General features: G+C 48.5%; 1 protein-coding gene across 2 annotated transcripts in view; it reads right to left on the reverse strand.

Annotated features, from left to right (window-relative positions):
- The window catches only part of ARHGAP39 (Rho GTPase activating protein 39), a 423,580-nt gene that overhangs the window by 364,774 nt on the left and 33,752 nt on the right, over positions 1–25,054 (reverse strand). The window lies entirely within an intron of this gene.

The following is a 25,054-nucleotide window of genomic DNA, read 5'->3' on the forward strand; positions in this document are numbered from 1 at the left end:
AGCTGATCAGCACAGGTGACCATGCAGTCCCAGAATCGAAAAAGAGCTCCAGCATGGACCATATGGGAGGTACTGGATCTGACCGCTGTATATGGAGACGAATCCGTCCTATCAGAACTCTGTTCCAAAAGACGGAATGCCAAATGAGACAAGCGTATCAAAAAACCAAAGAATCAAATGGACGCTCCGGGACAGAGCCACAGACTTGTTGCTTCTACGCTGAGCTGCAGGCAACTGTAGGGGGGGCCGCCACCACTACCCCACCCCTGTCCGTGGACTCCGATAACGGGGTACTCTCAGTCACCATGGCTGAGGATTTTACAGCTGGAGAAGATGAGGAGGATGACGACGAGGTTGAGAAGAGCCCACAGCACACCGTTCTCCCTGACAGCCAGGATCTTTTTCTCACCCTGACTGAAATACCCTCCCCAAGGCGATATCCCAGACCACGAAGCCATAGAAGGGACCTCTGGTGAGTGTACCTTTGTAAATATAAAACATGGTTTAAAAGCAAGCGTTTTTTAATGATTAATTTGCCCTGAGGACATGGGATGCATTCATGGCCAGTACTGCTACTGGAAAAGTCTGTTAACGTGTCTGGGGATGGAGCAGAAATCCTCCAGGGACATCTCCATGAAGCTCTCCTGGAGGTACTCTAAAAGCCTTTCCAGAAGGTTTCTGGGGACAGAAGCCTTATTCCATCCTCCATGGTAGTACATTTTACCACACCATGCTAGTAGCAAGTAATCTGGTATCATTGCATGACAAAGCCTGGCAGTGTATGGTTCCGGTGTTTGCTGGCATTCAAGCAACATCCGTTCTTTATCTGTGTTATCCTCAGGAGAGTGATATTGTTCATAACCTGGTTGAAATACAGGAATTTAATTAAGGGGACATTCATAGGTGGCTGTTCCTACTGGGCGGTTTGCCTGTGGCTGAAAGGAAATCCTCCCCACAGTTAGCCAAGTGGTGGCGCTGAGCTATTCGTGTTTGGCTAGCAGAGATCTTCCCTGATACCAGCCACATGGTGCGGTGGTGGGAGGGTTAAAGTGATCCCAGAGAAAAGGATTTTTTTTTTTTGGGGGGGGGGGGGGGGGTTAATGTGGTTTCTGCTGCTGCACGTTAACACGAAAACCACAGCCCTAAATGGACAACTCAACAGGCTTTGTTTGGTATGGGAAAGGAGGGCGTTGCTATTATGAAGGTTGCAGAAGCCAAAAGACTATGGCTTACCATGACCGCCTGCAAGCCGAATTCTGTTGCCCGGCGTGTTTGATCTCTAACACCAAAGCCGCAGGCACTCAATATAAGATACAAAAAATGACCTTGTACTGAAATCACATGTGCTATGTAATGTGAATAGTGTTGTTCACTGTGAAAGAGTATAAGCATTGTTCTGTAAAATGTATCTTTTTAAATACTTCTCTCCCTTTTTTCCTCCCGCAGCTGCAAATGTTTCAAGCCTCCCTCCTCCGTCCCAAACGCTCTCTCAGATAGGCGGCGAAAAAAACCACACGTGCGATGAAATGTTCTGAGCTCATGCAGGCGTCCAACAGTGAAAGAGCTCAGCAGAAAGTGTGGAGGAACACAATAGCACAGGACAGGAAAGCGGCCAGTGAACGTGAGGAGAGGTGGCAGCAGGGTGCAATGCTGGGGCTACTCCGGGAACAAATGGACATGATCTGGTGTCTGGTGGAGGTTCAGGAACATCAGCTGGAGAGACTGCCGCTGCAGCCCCTGTTTAACTGCCCTCCCTCCTCCCAAAGTTCCATAGCTGCCTCCTCACCCAGATGCCCAAGAACACGGGGGGAGGGAGGAGAGAGGCAGGCTCCGGGGACCCAACCACTCCATCCCAGTGGACAGAAGGCTGTCATTCAACAAGTTTTGAAGTGGCCTTTTCCTTTCCTCCTCCCACACCCCACATGGGCTACCTTGCAAGTTATCTCCCTATTTTTATAATCAATTAATAAAGAATACATGTTTTTTAAACGATAGCAACTTTATTTCCAAGCTGTGATTGAAGGAGGGAGGGTGGGTGGCTTACATGGAATGAGTCAACCAAGGGGGTGGGTTTTCATCAAGGAGAAACAAATAGAACTGTCACATGGTACCCTGGCCAGTCATGAAACTGGTTTTCAAAGCTTCTGTGATGCGCAGCGCTTCCTGATGTGCTCTTCTAATCATCCGGGTGTCTGGCTGTGCGTAATTAGTGGCCAGGCGATTTGCCTCAACCTCCCACCCCGCCATAAAACATCTCCCCCTTGCTCTCACAGAGATTGTGGAGCGCACACCAAGCAGCAATAACAATGGGAATATTGGTTTTGCTGAGGTCTGAGCAAGTCAGTAAATTGCACCAGCGACCCTTCAAATGTCCAAATGCACACACTACCACCATTCTGCACTTGCTCAGCCTATAGTTGAACAGCTCCTTACTACTGTCCAGGGTGCCTGTGTATGGCTTCATGAGCCAGGGCATTAAGGGGTAGTCTGGGTCCCCAAGGATAACTATAGGGATTTCAACATCCCCAACAGTTATTTTCTGGTCTGGGAAGTAAATCCCTTCCTGCAGCCGTTTAAACAGACCAGAGTTCCTGAAGATACGAGTGTCATGAACCTTTCTCGGCCATCCCACGTTGATGTTGGTGAAACGTCCCTTGTGATCCACCAGTGCTTGCAGCACCATTGAAAAGTACCCCTTGTGGTTTATGTACTGGCTGCCTCGGTGGTCCGGTCCCAAGATAGGGATATGGGTTCCGTCTATCACCCCACCACAGTTAGGGAATCCCATTGCAGCAAAACCATCTACTATAACATGCACATTTCCCAGAGTCACTACCTTTGATAGCAGCAGCTCAGTGATTGCATTGGCTACTTGCATCACAGCAACCCCCACAGTAGATTTTGCCCACTCCAAATTGATTCCTGACTGACCAGTAGCTGTCTGGCGTTGCAAGCTTCCAGAGGGTTATCGCCACTCGCTTGTGAACTGTGAGGGCTGCTCTCATTTTTGTATTCTTGCAGTTCAGGGCAGGGGAAAGCAAGTCACAAAGTTCCATGAAAGTGCCCTTACGCATGCGAAAGTTTTGGAGCCACTGGGAATCATCCCAGACCTACAACACTATGTGATCCCACCAGTCTGTGCTTGTTTCCCGGACCCAGAATTGGCGTTCCATGGCATGAACCTGCCCCATTAACACCATGATGTCCACATTGCCGGGGCCCATGCTTTGAGAGAAGTCTGCGTCCATGTCCTCATCACCGCGCTGCCGTCGCCTCCTCACCTGGTTTTTCCAGCTTCTGGTTCTGCATAAACTGCACAATAATGCGTGAGGTGTTTACAATGCTCATAACTGCTGCGGTGAGCTGAACGGGCTCCATGCTTGCCATGCTATGGCGTCTGCTCGGGCAATCCAGGGAAAAGGGCGCAAAATGATTGTCTGCCATTGCTTTCACAGAGGGAGGGTTGACTGACGACATTTACCCATAACCACCCACGACAAATTTTTGGCCCCATCAGACATTGGGAGCTCAACCCAGAATTCCAATGGGCAGCAGGGACTGCGGGAACTGTGGGATAGCTACCCACAGTGCACTGCTCAGAATGTCGACACTTGCCACAGTACTATGGATGCACACTGCCGAATTAATGTGCTTAGTGTGAACGCATGCACTCGACTTTATACCATCTGTTCCCAAAAATTGACTTCTGTAAAATCGGAGTAATTTCGTAGTGTAGACATACCCTTAGAGCCATACCAGCACCTCTAGGAGCAGCACTGGCCGTAACAAGCAGGGAAGCCTTGCCCTTTGTCCTCCAGACACTCATTTCCAAGGCCAGTTCAACTTGTATCTAATTTTTATTTGCAAACTGACACGCAAATTCTTCATCATGGAGAAAGCTTTACGCCTTTCCAAGATGAGGCATCAATGATTCACCAAACTACGGATCATTCAGAGCAGCTCTGCTGTGCAAGACTTAGTAGACAGTATGGTGAAAGCAGTTAAACTTTACCTCCCACATAGTCATGGCATGATCTGAGGTGACACAAATAGCCAGACTCTGCCCCTGGTTTCTACCACCTTCATGTGAGCAGTCTCCCTTCATTTGATCTGTCACAGACCTGTAAAAACCATTATAAGGGGTGCTAAGGAGTCACTGTGTCCACTGCAGCAGGCCATTTAAATTAACATATAGTAGCATGGTCATGTAAGCTGAACAATGTTCCCCCTAAAGTTTGCCTGGACCTCACTGGTTCAAACCAAGCACTCTAACAAGACAGTTCTCACCCCCTCAAGCTAGCTGGACCCCATCCTCAAACCTAAGATGACAATGGTCTGTCCATGAGAGAGAGAGAGAGGGGAGGAAAAAAAAAAAAAAAAAAAAACATTCAGCTAACCAATCCAAATACCAGATCTAAAGTCTGCTCAAGCTTTATGGTTTCCAAGGCAGCTATGAAATTCTGAGTCTAGCCATAAGCAAACGAGGGCCAACTAAACAGTCTTGATTTACAGTTGAGATTTTAAATGCAAATGAATTTAATTTTCTGCATTCAGAGTGCAGTAAGTATAGAGTTTTTATCACCTTTGTTGTCTGCACCATAATTTCTATGTTCAAAGCAGAGTATGAGAATGGGACTCTTCAAACTGCAGATATCCATCAGCTCATCCTCATGAAGTCTTCACTGATCCCCAAGAGCATTATCCTGTATTGATCAGCAGAAAAGCTGCACTTTATACTTCGCCTATCATACGAGCTGAATGCAGGAATTCAGCAAGAGAGCAACTGTTTAGACTAAACGGGGTAATGAAAACATACTAAATTATAAGCCATTACAAAATAGCTCTTCCTCTTGGGACTGAGTTTGGTCAAGAATGGACTTGGAAGTTTAAAAACAGCCCAGCAATTAAGTAGCTAACTAATTCAAAGCCGAAGCAAAACTAGGCCTGTTAAGTATTTGAACGAGACCCCTAAGGCAAACCCAAATGCTGTAGCAAGTGGCAAGTAGTCAGCATTCTTCCTTGTAAGTCTTTCAGATGAGACAAAAATCAAGGTCCCAACCACCCAGGATGGAGTCCCATGCCAGTTTTACTGGAGTCGGGATGTCCCTTGCGTCCTGGCCAAATTCTACCTTTCGCAATGCCAGAGGGGCAGCTACCCCGCCTCTTTAGAGGCCCTAGATCAGAACTCAGGAGATAAAGTTTCTATCCCAGTCTACCTGTATGACTTTACACCACAAGCTTCCTCCCTTCATGCCTCATTTCTCCATCTCTAAAATGTGGATAATGTTATTTCCCTACATACCAGGGGTGTTGTGAAGATACAGTCAACAGTGTTTGAGCAGCTGTGATGGGAGCTATTGAAAAGACTACCAATAAATATTATTAACTGTTGACCTTAACTCATGCATTGTTCCTGTTCACTTTCAAACAGCTACCACATTCCACCCTAGAAGTGGATGCTATTCAGTAGTGGGGAGGTGAAATTATGTAATTTAAACACATAAGATGTTGTATAAACACTGATTCAAACTCATACAATTAAATACCTACTCATTTGTACATGTTATTAAAGCTGATAAACCAGTTTGAGATGTACCTGGATGAAGAGTGCTGTATCAATAGAAATCCCAATGTAAGCCTTCTTATACAATGGGTTTTTCCCCGTCCTCTCCAGTCTTTAAAGTTGGTTTGCAAAGGGGAAAAAAAGATGGGTTCATAGACACACAGACTAGCTATATTAAAAGAATGTTATTTAGGTTGTAAAGTCAAGCACTCAAAAGTTAGGAACTGCCAGATTTACAGTTGCCCGTAATTTGGCTTCCTCATGCATACAACCTGCATATTGAATGAGGCGGGGGTCCGGTGGGAAAAAAATAGTATTTAATCAAATGTTCAAATATTTAATGCATACAGCCAAGGGGACACAATTAAGGCTGCATTGGCAACTGTCAATTTATTATTTTCTAAATTTCGAGTGCTAGACTTTGCAACCTAAATAAACATTCTTTTAATGTAAGTTTTTGGACTTAGCCTTCAATAAATTGTGCTTGTCTCTCTTTGGAAAGTAGTAAACAAGTTCTATTATACAAAACTAACAACCCCTCCCTCATCCCAATCATGCATCAGCAGGGACTGAACCTGAGCCTTCACCCCTGTCACCTGAGATATGGGACTGACTACACTAGCTGGCAGCAGGAGACTTATCCCAGGTTGGGGGAAATGGGCCGCTATGCCATGCACTGTGGCTAAAGGGTAGTTGAAAAAAATCCTGTCCCATCGTGATTCCAGAGGGATTTGATGCTGAGGCCATTTAAGACCTGAATTATCAGTAAAAAGCAGTAACAGAAGACTGGAATTTTTAATGTAAAACACATGCAAAAAAGTGTTTTGTTTTAAATCAGGCCTTTATCCAGCAAAAGAGGGTCACAATTTTTGATTTGCAGATCACCTTTGGACCGCACCCTTTCAGGTTTCCCAGGCCCCATGTTTGATCAGAAGGAAGTGTTCCCGGGTACCCGACTGCATTGGCTAAGGACCTTTGCTAATTCTTTCTGGGTGGTGCCAACATTCTCTCTCTTACACACACATTGTATTAAAATAAAACCTGTAAAGAAAACAAATTAAATGTAACAATACAGCCATGGCAATCAGATAGATTAGACAGATGAATCCAGAAATCTGTCTCAGCTTTAGAAATGCAGCAGTAAAAAAAAATTAGCATAACTATTTGCAGAAAGCTCAGAATGCAGCCATTTTATGAAGGACAGAATCAGATGGGTCCCTCTGCATCACTATGAAAATGAGGAATTTCATCATCATTAGCACAATGCGAATAATGGTCAATGGCCAAGACACACCTCAACGCTCATTAATAATTCCATCCAAGAGCCTGTGGAGCAGCTCATAGGCCAGTTTTTTCTCACAATCCCATGTGGGAACTTCGGACAGTTACAGCAGGATTTTAGACTGTATGCTGAGGGTCATCAATAAACACATTAGTTCTGAGGTGAATTAAAGTACACGGTGTAGTGGTCCCATGATATCAAAGAGACAAGGTGGGTGAGGTAATATCTTTTATTGGACCAACTTCTGATGGTGAGAGTCTGAGAGACGAGCTTTCTAGCTACAAAGAGCTTTTCTTCAGGTCTGGGAAATGTACTCTGTCTAAGCTTGAAAGCTGGTCTGTCTCACCAACAGAAGTTGGTCCAAACGATATTACCTCACCCACTGTGTTTAAACTACGTCAGGAATATCGGTTCCTATTGGAAAAGACTTGCTGCACATATGGGATCAGTTACTGCACACACACACACAAGTTGTGGCTTGCTGGGATTACAGGAATGCTCCTTCGGACCACGTCCATCCAAAGTGCAGCCACTAATCTCTTCCATGGCTGATCAGAGTATGTCACTCTGTGATGGAGTGAGCTCCCCACACTATCCCTGTAAGAGCTGAATTGGGTCAGGTTGGCCCAATCAGCTATTAGGCTGCAAATAGGGAAGCTTTTGGCTGGAGGCAGCTAATTAGAGAACCGGCTCACCTGTGCAGGAACAGGCAGGGCCTATAAAACCAGGTAGCAAGCTCTAGACTGTGGGAAAGGGCAGTCACTCGCTGGGAAGGAGTGTATGGAGGCTGCGAAGATGTGTAAGCTGCAATCACTCCCTAGGAAGAGAGAGTTTGGAACTGGTACACCCAGAGCAAGGATGGAAACCAGGAATTGTAGGAAGCAGTCCAGGGAAGGAGCAATGAGGGCTGGGAGAGGAAAGCCCAGAACTGCTGGGTATAGGGTCCCTGGACTGGAACCCAGAGTAGTGGGTGGGCCCGGGTTCCCCTACCAGCCACCGAGGGCATGGCAGTGAATGGAAAGACCTCCTGGGTCACTGTGGTAGTGAGAGAATTGAAGGACTGTACTCCGGAAGGGGGAAAATGCTGAGTGATCCAGCCAGAGGGCTGAGTCATGAAGAGGAGGCTGCGGTCCCAGGGACAAGAGAAGAGCTACAGACGAGAGAGAGAGAGAGAGAGATGATGATGTGACAGCATGCAAACCATGGATGGGGGCATCAGCCTTGAAAACTAATCCCCGTAGTGACAAGCAGGATTCACCACTATGATGAGTGAACTTCGTGAAACTGCCCCTCTTGACTACTTTCACTTGCCTCTCATTATCCACTGTAATCGGTCTGCTTTTGGTAGCACCCACTAGGTGACAGACCTTTTCCACATTTGACAGTTTCAGCTCTTAGGAGCTAACAATCTCAGGACCGAGCTCAGGAGAGAGGGGGCAATGGGAAACTTGTACATAAACATTCACTATAAACTACTACATTAAATTTTTTATCCTCTTCAAGGCACTTTTCAACTCGACTCTGGCCTATTGCTGATTGGGTCTCTTCCCTTTCCACCAAGGACAGCTTCAGCACTACATTCATCTCATCTTCTACTTTGCCAATGATGCCATGCTCAATTCCATTTGCTTCATTCTCCCATCCTTATCTGTGGGTTTTCCCCACACACATGAAATGTCCTACTCATCCTTGTTTGCCAAGCCACCACACCACACTCTACACATTAGTATCTCGTCTGAAAACTCATCCATTCACCATGCGCATGATGGAACAATATTGCTTAAAACTATTCCAAGCTACTCTTTCCTCTGGACTTCTGCCCATCTCTTCTGATTCTGTCTTGCTTAGATTGCGAACTCTGAGGCAGGGATTGTTTGCATTTTGTGTATAGGATGTGGCTACGTATATGGTCAGTGTAGCGAGTCGGTGTGGCTCCCCTCCTGCCCAGAAGAGGGAGCCCACGTGCAGGCACCAGAGTGGGTGGGACCACCACCGCCTGTCCCCACCCCCCGGAAGTCAAGGGGCGGGACAGGAAGTATAAAGGCCGGCCGCCAGAGCTCAGTCGGCGGCCAGCCACCGCAGGGAGCAGACGTGTGGCCGGGAGCTCCCGGCCAGGAGACCGCCGAAGACCGAGGCCTGGACCCTAGCTGGCCCGAGCTACCCCGGGCGTGCTACGAGGAGGAGCCACCGGAGCCCGTCCGCTCCCGTCACTGGGAGAATCCCTGGGAACCCCACCCCACCAACCCTGAGGGTGAGACTGTACCCGAACCCCTCCGCCCCTGGTGCTACCCAGAGGAGCCGCCTGAGGACCGTTGGCCTGACTTCCCGGCAGAGCTACCGGACCTGCCACCGAGCCCTGGCAGAGAGGAGCCCATGCAGATGGACTGGCCCGATCCTGGCGCGACGAACGAGGTAGGCTTTGAGGGGGATCGTGGAAGTAGCCCGGGGGTAGCCGACCCCGGTCCGGCTGTAACCGAGTGTGAGCCTATGTCAGTGTGTTGCGGTCTGGATACCCCACTGACCAGCAGCGGCAGCAACCGCTGTTAGGGCCCCGGGCTGGAACGCAGTGGAGTGGGTGGGCCTGCGTTCCCCCCTGCCACCCCCGCTCACGGGTGGCAGGCTTCCCCCTCACCCAACGCCCGGCTACAGAGAGCCTAGGCGTGCCTTACCTGGGCTTCTGAACTGTTTGCTCGCTCAGCCTAGGGTTACCATATTCTGTGCCTCCAAATGGAGGACATTCCACAGCCCACGGCCCCGCCCCCAGCCCCGCCCATACCCCCGCCCCAACCCCGCCCCCTCCCCAAAGTCTCCGCCCCCTCCCCTGCTTCCTGCGAACATTTAATTCGCAGGAAGCCTGAAGCAGGTAAGGGGAATGTGGGGGGGAGGAGGCGCGGCCCAGGCTGGCCCCCCGGCGGCTCCAGCCTGGGTCGGCTCGGGCCCTGGGGTGCCGGCCCCGGCCCCCGGCCGACCACCCCCGGCCCGCCCAGCACTGCCGGCCCCCGGCGGCCCGGCGCACCCCCCAGCTCCCCGGCTCCCCGCCGGCCCGGCTGACCGGCTCCCCGCGGGCCCGGCTCCCCGCCGGCCCGGCTGACCGGCTCCCCGCGGGCCCGGCTCTCCCTCCGGCCCCGCGCCCGGCCCGGCACTGTGACCCTGGTTCCCGGCCCGGCACCATGCCCCCGGCCCCGCACCGCCGGCCCGGCCGAGCACCACCGAGCCCTCCCGATTTTCCCGGACATGCCCGGCTTTTGGGGATTTCCCCCCGGACGGGGATTTGAGCCCCCAAAAGCCAGACATGTCCGGGAAAATCCGGACGTATGGTAACCCTAGCTCAGCCCCCTGCAAACAAGGGCCTGAGCTAACTGTGGTTGCCCCGCCCTGATCCAGGGCCTGGGCTCTGAATTGTCTGCCCGCCCAGCCCCTGCCAACAAGGGCCTGAGCTAAACTGTGTTTGCCCCGCCCTGATCCAGGGCCTGGGCTTCTGAACTATTTGCTCGCTCAGCCCCTGCAAACCAGGGCCTGAGCTTAACTGTGGTTGCCCCGCCCTGATCCAGGGCCTGGGCTCTGAACTATTTGCTCGCTCAGCCCCTGCAGTCAAGGGCCTGAGCTTTAACTGTGGTTGCTCCGGTCCTGCACCAAAGAGCCGGAGCTTCGAGATTAACTGACTGCTTGTTCCCACAGTAGCGAGTCGGTGTGGCTCCCCTCCTGCCCGGAAGGGTCGAGCCCCGGCTAGGACCTATTACAGTCAGTAATAATTCTTGACAACTACTGAAGAAGTCTACAAAAATGACCTCTCTACTTCGATCTGCCCCACATTAAAGTTCGAACCTTAACCATCTAATTTGTGTTTATCAAGCCGATTATGCACCATTTCACATAGATCTATTTTTAAAAGCCATACAGGTTACTGACACCCCACTGGGGGGATACAGGTGCTACCATCTCATAATATATGGGCACGGATTTGTTTGCAAATCACTAAATTGATTTGGGCATTTAAGTGACTGTTGTCCAATGGTTAGAGACTTCGGATCAGGATTCCTGTATGCTGTCCACAGCTCTGGCCAACCGCACAGGTTGAGAGACTGGCAAATCAACCCCTCCTGCCTCTGTTCCCTTATCTATGGGAGTAGGGCATCCCTGCAATGTAGGTACACCTCTACCCCGATAGAATGCTGTCCTCGGGAGCCAAAAAAAAAAAAAAAAAATCTTACTGCATTGTAGGTGAAACTGCGTTATATCGAACTTGCTTTGATCCGCCAGAGTGGGCAGTCCCGCCCCCCCACCCCCCCGAGCGCTGCTTTACCGCGTTATATCCGAATTTGTGTTATCGGGTCACGTTATATTGGGGTAGAGGTGTAATCATTGCTGTGAGGCTTAATTTGCTAGTGTTTGGAAAGTGCTTTGAGATTCTCACATGGAAGGTGCTAAAGGATTAAATACACAACTTAATGACAAAGTTGGCAGCGTTGAGGTCAAAATTTCAAAATGGGCTGGATGCCCAGGGAAACCTCAACACTTTTTAACTAGTAACCTTGACATTGTCATTTATTCTCTTTTTTCATTAAAAAAATATAAGAATGTTTACACCATAGTGAAGGAGGAGTCAGCCTGCTGGTCTGCAGTTGATCAAAATGAGGATTACACACACCCTTCCCTCCTAGGTTCTCCTCAGAATTTCCTTTGTTTTTATCCCAGCTTCAGGAAACACCTTGTTCCATTTCAACCTCTTGCTACATGCATACTTACAGCCCCTATTGGTGAAATAACTATTTTCCTGTCACCCAAAATAGTAAGAATCATTAAAACATGCAAGACAATACTAGTGGAAATAGTGTTTTCAAGAGTTAGGCGGAGGATTAATTGCTTGCAACACTCAGCAAGGTGGTTATTTCCAATTCAGATACAGCAAGAATACACTTACAACATATTATATGGATGTTGCAATGATAAATATATTATCAAGACAAAGATGCAAGTCAGCTAGCACATGCCCGGCATCAAAGACTGAGGCAGATTCTAAAATGTGAAAACATCCTTTCACTAAGCAGATACACCACAAACAGCAGCAGCAAAAATAATCAGAGAGAAAAGACAAAAGCGTGATTGTAAAAAGGAGCAGAATCTCTGAATGCATTCAGAGGGAGGGGAAAGGAAAACGCATGCAAACCAACAGAATGGCAGAAACACTAATCCAGGGATAGGGAAAGACTCAGAGAGACACAGTCAGGTGGGGTCACAGAAATAGCCTTCAAGCACCTGGAAAATGAGATGCAAAACAAAGCAGAGATTAACCAGAAATTGTCAAGATGTCAGGAAACAAATACAGCCATAATTTTGTTCCAAGGCAAACCGAATGGAGGACCCCATGCTGCTATCTTATCCTGAGGGACCTGGATAAGAAGAGGGAGCAGTGAGGGCTGGGAAAAGCTGCCTGTCTCTAGGCTCACTGTGTTTCTGCAGCTCTAGGTTATCCAGGAGCCACCTGCTGCTTAACACCTGCTTTTCTCCCCTCTGTTGGTGCAAGTGCCCCTAACACAGCAAGCTAAATGGAGCAGACTTGCCCCTTATTTATGTTGTTGCAGGCAGGAGACAGTTGCCATGCAAACATCTTCTCTTTGCTTCTGCAGTACTCATTAGATGGGCTGCTTCTACAGCACTCAACTTAGACTGGTGTAGCAAAAATTAATGCACTCCCCTCAAAGTAGCAGGTGAGAGGGAGGGTGAATGGGGCTGATAAGAGCAAAAGGTGTGGGAAGCAAAACAGACAGAAAAGTGAGGCAACAGAAGAGAAGAGAACAGCCAAAAATAAGGCACAGTTCAGGGCACTGCAACTGTATTTCCCCCTTGTGATCCAGCAAGTGCGTCCACACTAGACTGCCAGCTCCTGTGCTGTGTCACCTGTCTTCGGTGGAGACCCATACTATCCTCCTTCCCAGCCAGGGTTTTTCCAGGCTGCACAGTTCCCTGCCTAAATTTAATTCCCCAGAAAGTCAGACCAGTTACGCAGGCTTGCTTTGCTTTCTCCTCAGAGGCCATAAACAGCATAATTGACTACAGTTATAAGTTACCATAGACACCTTCCTAAGCAAGCATATTTATTCTTAAGGTGAAAGCATTAGAGGAAAACAATAAAAAAACCTATACATGCTAAAAAGCTTACCAGAGATTAACCCAACTCCAACTTCAGGCTCTGACACAAGGATAGTCAATAGGCAAACCGTGGGCCAAATCTGGACTGCCAGATGCTTTTGAACAGACCCCAAAATCTTTTTATTTACTTAGTATTATTGGGGTTCTTGTTTTGTTTTTTTGTTTTTTATTTTGTCTGGACCTTGACTATGCCTTGACCCAGAAATCTGGACCTTGACCAAAAAAAATAAACTGACTACCCCTGCTCTGAGAGGTGCCGGTCCCTACAATTCTTCTCTAAGGATTGGGGCCCCCCTTGAACAGAAGGTCCTGTTCATTTGCTGGATCACAAAGCCAGTGTCAGTTTAAACTCAGGCTATTTATCCAAAAGTCCTTTCTTCGTTTGCTGGTCTCTAGAGAATCCAATTTGAGCCAGTATATGCAAGCCGCTCCAGGAGGTGGTGCCTCTTGGGAGGTGTTACAACCTGAGTGAATTTGCCCAATCACCCCCACTGTTCTTAGTTCCCGGAGGACTCTGGTTAACCCCTCTTCCCCAAGGAATTACACACAGTCCCTGGACAACAATGATGCAAACTTAATACATTAAGATCTCCCAAAGATATTGCAGGAAGTTGCCATATCTGTCAGTGACATCTGTGCCATGGCATGGTCTGATGGGACACACTGTGGGAGGGCACCATGGAACAATCTGTGCCAAGAAGGACTCCAAGGTTATGTTAGTGGTACCTATCACAAATCTTTGAGGTCCATTAAATCAACCTAAAAAGGAACACAAGCCAGAAATGGAGCCATCTAGCACGACCCTCTGCCTCTGGCAGTAGCCTATGCAAGAGGGATCCGAGGAAGCAGGAGAGAATTTAGTCAATAATGCCATTTTTAAACTGGGTTGGGGATAAGGCTAGGAGAAGAGAAAATCAGAAGTATAACAAAGCAGACACCGGGAAAAAGGGACACAAAAGGGGCAAAGCAAGCCATTTAGACTGAGGAATTCCAGCAGCAATAAAGAGTTAAGTTTCATCGTCGCTGATAGTATTTATAATACCTACTGCTCCAATGAGAAATAGGCATCAACTCATGGGATATATAGGTTTCTCTTGGGACGAGGAGCAAGGCCCCGTAGATGAGCCAGATATGACAAAGGAGGATTTTGTTCATTAACGTAGTTCCAGGCACACCAGTGGCATACTGGCATGCAAGAGGACAAGACCCTTGCCCCAAGGCCAGAGGTGAAAGTAAGCCGGTGCGGTCTGGTACAGCGTACCGGCAAGAGCTGATACGCCATGCCGGACTGGACCGGCTTCTCCAGCGGTGATTTAAAGGGCCCAGGGCTCCAGCCGCTGCGGGGTGCCCCAGGCCCTTTAAAGCGCTGCCCGAGCCCCACTTGGTGCTTAGGAACAAAGGAGGGGATGGCATGAAAATCCAACAAGTTGCAGGTGGGAGAAACCTCAACAGTTCTGGGTGGACATGAAGCTGGAGTACAAAGTACAGTCATGTGTGATGTCCAGCCTTGCTTTATATCTGGTTAGACATTGAAATACCTGCACCATCAGTCAATTCAGAGACTTCATTTTACAAGCAGGGTGTATTTAAATATAGTTTCTTCTCTTTAGTGCTCAAAATAGATTTTAGCTAGGCCACTGCATTACTCTAACATGGCTCATTAGAGCAGAAAATTAAGATGGGCCAGCAAATAGCAAGTTCAATCCAGTATCAGAATATAATGTTAGGCTCTTAGATGAAAAAGCACCTTGGCACATATGAGAATGATCTCAGGTGCCCATGACAGATCAGCTAGATGGATAAGACATTTTTAGCAAGTTGAGTTCTAGGGAGAAGTAGTATACCTCTATCCAGATATAACGCAACCCAATATAAGACAAATTCGGATACAACGCGGTAAAGCAGTGCTCGGAGGGCGGGGGGAGGCTGCGCCCTCTGGCGGTTCAAAGCAAGTTCGATATAACACGGTTTCACCTATAACGCGGTAAGATTTTTTGGCTCCCAAGGACAGTGTTATATCGGGGTAGATGTGTACATATTGTGTAGCTGTAGTCACTCCATAGTGAAGGCTAGCACTGAATTTCCATTATAAAGCCTGACTTCTCCCACCTCACTCAAAAACAATCAAAGTTATACCTGAAAACTGGTATGTTAGAGAAATTCACCTTTGAACCTGGAGCTATCAAGTTTGAAGAAACCTCGAAGGGGCTCCTGAATTATAACATTCTAAAACAGAGGCATTGAGCGCCAAATGACTAACTGTTGCCACTTCGTAGGGGGGGAAAAAGCAGGAGAGAACATTTGACTGGTCTCCCAGAGCAAAGATAGTAGAAGAGAAGGATTGGAGGGACGGATACCTGTCAGAGCAGGGGTAGTCCCTGAGCACTGTAGTTTAGTCAATCTAACCCCAGTGTAGATGCAGCTAGGTTGAAGGAAAAATGCTTCTGTTGACCTCGCTACTGTCACTTTAGGTACAGCTCCTACAACAATGGGAAAACCCCTTCTATCACTGTAGGACACATCTACGCAACAGTGCTACACCTGCATAGCTATTGTGCAGTAGCTGTGCCACTCCAGCAGCTAATGCCGGAGGCCATGCCTACAGTACAGACACTACAGTGGCACAGCCAATCCAACACTGTAGAAGGCAGAAGGCGTTTTCCCATTGATGTAGGTCAGTGGTTCTCAAACTGTGGGTTGGGACCCCAAAGTGGGTCGTGACCCTGTTCTAATGGGGTCACCAGGGCTGGCTTAGACTTGCTGTGGCCTGGGGCCAAAGCCCAACAGCTTCAGCCCTGGGCTGTGGGGCTCAGGTTACAGGTCCCTTGCCCGGGGCTGAAGCTCTTGGGTTTTGGCTCCCTCCCCCCACCACACACACACACACACACACCTGGGGCAGTGGGGCTCAGGCTTTGCTCCCCCCCTCCTGGGGCAGCAGGGCTTGAGCGAGCTCAGTCCCCCATCCTGGGGTCGTGTAGTAATTTTTGTTGCCAGAAGGGGGTTATGGTGCAATGAAGTTTGAGAACCCCTCATGTAGGTGTGACGTTATTGACATGAACTGGGACCATATGGATCATTGTTGCAGCCAGGGCCTGGAGTGGCACCAGATCTTGTATAAAAGGGGTCTATGGAGCGGTTATGGTTTGCTGGTTATGATTATGTTCTCTGTATGTGTGTATCATTTTTGTAGTTGAAGTTATGAATATCTGCTCTATACTGTCTGTATTTCAAACTTATGCTACGCTTCTGGATGACACCCCAGACAAGTTGGCGTCAGCTCTGCCTAGCCTGCTTGATGGCCCATTAAGGACCATCAGCTATACAATTGACCCATTAAGAGAAGGCAGATACACCTTGTAACTCAGCAAAGTATGCAGGGACTTGTCCATGTGACTCCAGACTCCATTTTGCTGTAATTTTCCACAGTAAGAACAAAGAGGTGTTCCTACATCTGGAAAAGACTATAAAAGGCTGATGACTCATCTCCATCAGGTCTTCAATCCTGCTTCTTACCTCTGGAGGGACTTTGCTACAAACAGAAGCTCTACACAAAGGACTGATGACCCATCCCAGCTGAGAGTATACTCCAGAGACTTGATTTGAACCTGCAGTTTATTCTATCACTGCTACAAGACTGAACCAAGAATTTTGCCATTACTGTATGTAATTGATTCCATTTAACCAAGTCTAGCTCTCATCTGTATCTTTTTCCTTTTATGAATAAGCCTTTAGATTTTAGATTCTAAAGGATTGGCAACAGTGTAATTTGTGAGCAAGATCTGATTTGTATATTGACCTGGGTCTGGGGCTTGGTCCTTTGGGATTGGGAGAACCTTTTCTTCTTTTACCAGGGCATTGGTTTTCATAACCATTCATCCCCATAACAAGTGGCACTGGTGGCGATACTGGGAAACTGGAGTGTCTAAGGGAATTGCTGTGTGTGACTTGTGGTTAGCCAGTGGGGGGGGAGGACCAAAGTCCTCTCTGTTTGGCTGGTTTGGTTTGCCTTGGTGGGCATAGAAACCCCAGCCTTGGGCTGTAACTGCCCTGCTTTAAGCAATTTGTCCTGAATTGATGCTCTCAATTGGGTCCCGCCAGAACCAGCATCGTTACAGTAGGTAATCCACCTCTCCAAGCACCAGTAGCTAGGGCGATGGAACAACTCTTCCATCGAACTAGCTGCGTCTACACCAGGGGGTTTGGTCAGCTTACTACAGTGCTCAGGACACCCCTGAGCAACATAGCTAGGTCAATTGAACTTTTACGTGTAGAGTAGGCCTCAGTCTCCAGCGGTCTTGGCTGTGCTGCATTTAAATCTCTGGCTGTGTCAATAAAAAGACTCAAATGCTTGTGAGTCACCCATGGTTCAAGTCTCCTGCATATTGTAGAAAGGGGGGGGGGGGGGGGGAGAAGAGAAGAGGAGAGAGAAACTTCCTCAGATTCTCCCTCCCTTTCACCAACTCCCACTTCTCACCCAGTCTTCAGTCCATTCAGACCTCCCGAGTTCCTCCAACAGTCCTTTGTGGTTCACTGCAGTGGGATTCCTCCTGATCAGTCATTTTAGGGTCATAGGATGGAGACAGAAGCACTAGTGCATGTAGGAGCAACCCAATGAAGCACTCTTCTAATTTAGGCCCCTACCATACTGTAAGAGCAAGACCTGCTCTTCCTTCCATGTTCTTCTGCCCCCCAAACTACCTGGAGACAGAGGGTGGTCATGGGAGCATAGGAAATAAGTCTCCCACCCAATACCCGCAGCAGAGAAAAGGACAGTTATCCACTATATTAGAGGGACAAGGTGGGTGAGAATGTCTTATTGGACCAACTTCTGTTGGTGAGACACATGCTTATGAGCTTACACAGAGCTCTTTTTCAGGTCACTGCATACAGACATCCAGGATGAAATTTTTCAGATCAATGGGGTTAATGGAAAGTGCAAAGAAATCTTGAATGACCACAAGCGATCAGGAGCTTTCTGTTTGGAAAAAAGCATTTCAAGGCACAGTGACCCCCTAACTCACAACAGATATTGGTTCAGTACGTCTGACCCACAGAGAAGGGTCCCTACTCCTGGAAAACCATCAGTTCCAGTTAGGAACAGGCCTAAATTAGAACCATTAATCCAATACCTCCACCCCACAAAATCTGGCAGGTTGTGTAAAAATATTGGATCCAAGTCCTCTCGGTTTTATATTTATAAAACTAGATTGTATAGACACAACCTTAACATATCCAGGTGGAGGTCTAGACTGCTCAGCATCATAGACTAGCCACCTTCTAGGTTAGAGCTGCTAAACAACTATTTAGGGAAGTCATTGAACAAGGAAACTTAAACGTAGTCATCTACAACCAACCACTGCTGTTTTAAAAGATGGGTGTTTTTCAGCAACTTTTCCTGGAGCTGTAGAAGCAGTTACAGCTGACGTTCAGACTGTTCTAGAGAATTTTGTTTTTATCTACAACACACAGTAAAATATAATTCAGGCTTGTATTCACAACTTGGAGCTCCCAAATATTAGGCTCACCACATTAGAAACGCATGTAACAAAACAACCTGTGTGTTCCCAATACAGGACTTGTAGAGCATGAACTGTTCTACACTTCTGCTGTAGTAAGAGAAACAATCTTATGTCTGTTTTGCTGGATGGCAAGGGGAGCACACGCAGAAATAGAGGTGAAGTTAACTTGTGTTGACTTTTTCAAAGGAGGCAACATTTTCAAGATCCTTAGAAGGAAGAAATTACTTAATACAAAAGGCGATCATCGAATCAGAAGGCACTGCTAGGAAAAAACAATAATGCAATGAAAAGGAAAAAAAAGTCTGCCAGGCAGCAATTTGAGAATACATTAGAGATACTGTACATCTGAAAGCCACTGCTGAGATTAATAGCACAAGTGAACTTTCAAGCCATGCCCCAGGCTAGAAGCACCTGCTGTGATTCTGAAGTCTCACCGCAGCCTCTGCACCACCAGAGCCTTCAGATCAGATCCTGAACCCATTACACAAAATTGTACCTGAAAACACCAAGGGGGCTGGTCGCTACATGTAGGGGGCATAGCTTGCGAGCTTTGTTGCCTAATTGGAGGAATGAATTATTTATCTGGTAAACGAAGAGCATTTCCACTGCCCCCACCAGCACCGCAAAATTATTAGCTGAGCAAAAAACACTGAGGATGCCGATAAGAAGAACTGTAATGTTTTGTTTTTGAAGGGAGACCAACTTAAACACAGCTACATTTTTTCCTATCTACTACTGTTACAAATATGCTAGAGAAATTCCAGATTGGGACCAAGAACTATCAGATTTGAAGAAAATCATACCAGGAGTTCCTGAATTATAATACCCTAAAAACAGGCACTGAGATCCAAAAGACTAACTTTTGCCACTTGACAGCAAAGAAAAATATTTTGTTTTCTTCCCCTCCACCTTAGCTTCATGCATTTGACAACACTGAGTGCATGTATCACCTGTCTCACTGTTTTCCCCTGAACCATCAGTTTCCCTGCTGGGTTGTGGTCTTATGGGCAGCAAGAGGAGAAGAGAGAACACACATTTGCAGAGAAGAAAATGTGACTCATTTTACAATGACTGCAGAGGACTCACAAGCTGTTGTGGAACCTGAAACCAGAGTACTCTAAAACTTACAGAGAAGATACAGCCTCTGGTATCCCAGTCTAACACACTGGCACCGACCCACAGGAAAAAAATAGTGCGTGCTCAGCACCCACCAGCCACAGCTGATCAGCAGCTTGGGGAGGGTGGAGAGCAGTGTGCGAGGACCTCAGGGAGAGGGTAGAGCAGGAAGTGGCAGAGTGAGGGCAGGGCCTCAAGAAAGGGGTGCATGGGGCCAGGGCCTTGGGGCAGAGCTGGGGGGAGCAGCCCCAGGGAAAACTAGAAGTCAGCACTTATGGTCAGATAGAATGGCTTTCTGGCATTTCATAAAAATCAGATAAACAGTAATTTGAAGAGTATACACCTGAGGTCTCAAACACGCGGCCCGCAGAGTTATTTCCTGCAGCCTGCCATAGGTGCCAACTCCACCAGCAGCCAAGTTCCCCTCACCCCCCTCTTCCCCTCCCAGAGCGCACTGCGTCTCCACTCCTCTGCCTACCTCCCAGTGCTTCCCGCCAGCTGTTTGGTGGCACTTAGGACTTTCCAGGGGAGGGGGGGAAGGAGCGGGGGACACAATGTGCTCAGGGGAGGAGGTGGGGCCAGGGCGGGGATTTGAGGAAGGGGTTGGAATAGGGGCGGGGGGGGTGGAGTTGGGGTGGGGACTTTGGGGAAGGGGTGGGAAGACGCGGGGCCTCATGGACTAGATGAGCAGTCTGAGGTATGAAGTTCACCATGTAGGATTCTTTGCTGTGAGTAATTGGGAAGAATGTTTGTTAAAAGTGGCAACCTATTTTGTATGAATAGTTACTTTTAAAAGTTCCTGCTATTACAGCTATGTTGATAGACTGTTAGTGTAGATCAGGCCTGCACAACTCGTAAAGCGGCGAGGGCCATATTACTCCAAAGAAAACAGCGGAGGGCCAACCCACCCCAGCGCCACCTAGCTCCCCCCCCGAAACACAACACCTCCCCCCCCCCCCAGCGCCACCCGCCCCACGGAAACAAACCCTCCTACCCCAGCGCCGCCCCACTGAAACAGCAGTATTGAACCTCGGTAATATGTTATAGCGGGCCCCTAAGGTAGCATAATTAAGGTAAAAGAAAAATGTCTTTTTGCTAGAAGTAGAATAAGATCTTCCCCCCCACTTTGTAATCAGTTGCCCTGTTGACTGAATGAGGTAGGCATGGAAGGCAGGCACCTCCAGACAGCTGCAACCCTTGGAGAGGGGTGGGAGCCAGACCAGATCAGTAGAACAGGTCAGCCACCGATTTGCCACTCGCCTCCTCAGCCCTCCTCCCCCGGCTCGCCTACTCACCCCCCGCCACTGCCCGCTCGCTCGCCTCCAGAGCCCCCCCCCCATCCCCTCCGGCTCGCCGGCTCACCTGCCCCCCCGCCACTGCCCACCCGCTTGCCTCCTCAGCCCCCCTTCCCCCCCCGCTCGCCTACTCACTCCCCGCCACTGCCCGCCTGCCTACTCAGCCCCCTCCCTCACCCGCCGCTTGCCTACTCACCCCCCGGGGGCCGCACAGTGAGCCCACGCGGGCCGCATGTTGTGCAGGCCTGGTGTAGATCATCAGTGTAATTGACCACGTAAGGAATAGTTACAGGTGTTTATATTTTATTAAAACCCCTCGTCGCATTACAGTTTTTAAAAAGTTAATACATTGACTTTTAATAGCATACTATATTACTCTTCATTTTTTACTATACTTTTGTATAGTATATACTTTTCCTACCTATGAAAAAATTTCAGTGATGCGGCCCTCGGGCCAATGTACTAGCCCTCGTGTGGCCCTCATGGTAACTTGAGTTTGAGATCCCTGGTATAGACCATTCTTTAGAGTAAAGAGCGAAGATTAGATATTCTTTCAATATGGCTGGCCTGGTGACTATGTGCAGTATGATAGCTGTCAGGAGGGAGACACTGGTTTGATGCCATCTCATCTCCCAGTTTGGGCGAGAGCATAAGTGTTGGATTAGCAGACCAGAGTTCAGCCACTAAAGGGAAGGAGCCATGTGTACCTGTGACAGACTGTACCTCAAAATAGCACCCTGTAACTGCCATATTCATCATTCATAGATGGTTGTGTTATTTCATACAAAGCATGCTATGTAAAATATATGAAAGGTCATGATCTGCTGAAATATGTATATCAGGGTGTATGAAGTTGCGATTTTGCTGTATGGTTGTTACTGAAACATGTTATAAATTTGAGTCGCTCTACTGCTAACCACCCCCAGGAAGGTGTTAAACTACCATTAATCAGCTGGGGAGTTGTAATCAAGGGATTTACAATTCAGTTACAGTTGCTCAAGCACCACACAATGGGAACTACTCAACTCTATGACTAAGTTGCACAAAACCACCAGTGGGATTGCTCAACCCTGTAACTCAGCAAAGCCCACCAGGAGATGTCGGGGCAAGTGTTTTCTAGGCACATGGACTAAGGATATAAAATAGGCAAAAACATGATGCCAGTGTCCACTTTCTCCTCCCCCACCTACTCTGGAAGCTACAAGGATGCTGAGAAGATAAAGAACTTCAACTGAGGAGACCTGGGAATTATGAACTGTAACATCCAGTTGGGTGAGAAAATTGCTTGATCTAAATACTGCCTACTGTAATAAGGTTCAAGATTTTATATTTTACCTAAAACAGTGTGTTTTGGTTGAAGTGCTTGGGAAATCTGAGCTCAGGCCTCTCCACAGTGACGGAGGGAGGGGGCGTACAGACTGGTTAATAAACTTGCCCTCGTCAGAAGCCCGACCAGTATAAGACAGTACAGCTCTGGAATGTAAGGCTGGGGACCTGGGGGGAAATTGGTTGGTGCCTTTCTCGGTGTGATTTGAGAGTGGCTCTGGGAGCGTTCATGCAATCTAGCTGGGTGTAGAGTCTCCACATGTTGTTGTGCTAAGTAGTAACAGCGCCTAGAGGGGTTTGCTGCTTTCACTAGCAAAGCACTGTGAGACAGAGCCCAGGCTGGAGAGTTAAGGGGGCACAGTGGTACCCCAGTTTCAAGTTGTACCCCAGGGATCCCGTCACAGTATCCTTCAACAGTGAATCCTGTGACAAATTGATTAGCACTACTATACACTAAAGGCGTACCTTGTGAGGAGAATGTGGAAATCCACAGAGTAACAGACAATTCTGGGATCACAGGGGGCAAGCAGCCTTCAGATTCAATTAACAGGATGCACTGACACAGGCAGTGCCAAGTTGATACCACTGACTGCCGAGGACAATTTCTATTCTAATCAGGCTTTTATACCAACTCCATCACCGATGCATCCCAGGGGGAGAGCAGTCGGTTTTTACCAATCCCCTACCCAGGGCAGGCTGATGCCGGAGGAAGGCAGATTTCATTTCTGTAGACAATCCGCCAGACAAGGCTGTAATGGGCAAATCCTGAATCCAGGCATCCACTAGCTACTCTGGCCATGTCCCTTACCAGTCACCACCAAGAACTTTGTGGGCTGCGCTGGTCTCTTGCGAGCCCCACTGGGCATGGGACATTGTACAGCAGAAAATGTGTACAGTCTGCTCCCTTACAACTTAATGCCACAGCAGAGGCCCTGTGTCCTGGTTTACACCAACATGAAACAGACCTGCAATATATCAAAGCCACCAGAGCTGTGGGAGAGCCTATAGAGCAAGGGCGCTCTTGAAGAGTCCCACTGCATGCTGCTCCCCCAATCGTTACTGCTCAAGAACACACTGCACCAGCTACCGTTTCTTAAAGCAATCAATCTCCCCGCAAACCATAACGCAATTAAAGAAAATTAAGGATGCAGCTCTTGCTCATCTGAGTTTCAAATATACTTGTAAATTGAAAGCTTTTGCCCTCGGCAGAATTCTAAGCTCGTGTTCACTGTATTAAACCCTGCAGCGGCAGCAACTGAGAAATGCACAAGACTGCTAAGTTACCAATGGGGGTGGCAGAGTATTGATGCCTCATCCCATGCCACATCCTCTTCCAGGTGAAGAGAGCACAGGGCACGATTAAGGCTGCAAGACCGTCATGGATTCCATGACTTTCCGTGACTTCTACAGCAGCTGAGCCAGGCAGCCCCTGGGCCAGCAGCAGCGGTTGGGTGTGAGAGGGGGCTCAGGGCTACGGGTATGGGGTTGGGAGATACAGGGGGCACTTATCTTGGGGCGGGGGGCTCCCCAGCTCCCACTAGCATGGCCCTGAAGATCCTAGGCAAAGGGGTCAGGGGGCTCCACACGCTCCCCACACCTGCAGGCCCCACCACCGCAGCTCTGGTTGGCTGCAGTTCCCAACCAATGGGAGCTACGCAGCCAGCGTTTCTGGTGGGAGCAGCGCATGGAGCCCCCGGGCCCCTCCGCCACCTAGGAGCTGCATGGACACAGAGCCGGGTAGGGAGCCCCTGCAAGCCTAGCCAAACCCCCACAAGCAAGGGTCTCAGGCTGTGTGCTGCTGTCTGTCTCCCCCTCTCCCCCCAGCACCAGCGGAGATCCCAGGCCACCTCCCCCAGCACCCATGGTGCCCCTGGATGTCTCCTCCGAGCACCCGCAGCCCCCCGCCCAAGTTTTAGTTAGGGGTATATAGTAAAAGTCATGGACAGGTCACGGGCTTTGAATTTTTGTTCACTGCCCGTGACCTGTCCATGACTTACTAAAAAGACCTGTGACTAGAATGTAGCCTTAGGCATGATACTTCTGAAATACCTTGAGACAGAGACCAGGGGCAGGGTGAAATAGTGGCATACGCAATTGTCTCTTCATGGTCTGACCTCTAAACCAGGTCTTGTTCTAACTCACACAAGCTTAGGCAAGTTATTTCTCATCTCTGCGTCTGTTGCCCCATTTGTAAAAAGCAGAATTCATCTCACCACCATAGCAGGAGGTTCAATAACGTCTGCTGCCTTATGAGGGTCTCAGGGTTCTGCATAGACGTTCCAAATATGAAGCTGACCTAAAGATCAGCCTCATCCCCTCAGTACAATTCAGGTTCTTTTAGGTACAGACAAAGTGTTCCACATCTGAAGAAAACTCAGCCATTTTTCCCCATAATCTCACAAGGCCGGCATGGCGGTGCAACTGCCTTTTGGGACACCTTCTGCCAGGTCAATTCCCCAAACCACCACTGGCCTCTGCTATGGAGCTGCTCCTAAGTCACCATTAAGCAAGTAGCAGGATGACATTCCACCACCTTTGTGGAGGTTATTGCTTACAAACCCCAGGAATAAAATGCCCCACCCCCTTAAATACACACACAGGTTTTCCTTCAGACCTTGCCCAAAGCAGAGAGAGGAGCTGGTTGAAGGAAGACATGTCTAAGTACAATGACGGGCTTCCATCATCCAAGTCCAAGATAAATGTGTAAGGAGGGGGCCAGCCTTAGTCTGGTCCTGAAGCAAGACACCGCCACCACTTCTTCAGTCCAGCACATCCCAACTTGTACAGGCAGGGGGGTAAGAAT

This window comes from Malaclemys terrapin, chromosome 2 (genome assembly GCF_027887155.1).
Source record: "Malaclemys terrapin pileata isolate rMalTer1 chromosome 2, rMalTer1.hap1, whole genome shotgun sequence".
Taxonomy (NCBI): Eukaryota; Metazoa; Chordata; order Testudines; family Emydidae; genus Malaclemys; species Malaclemys terrapin.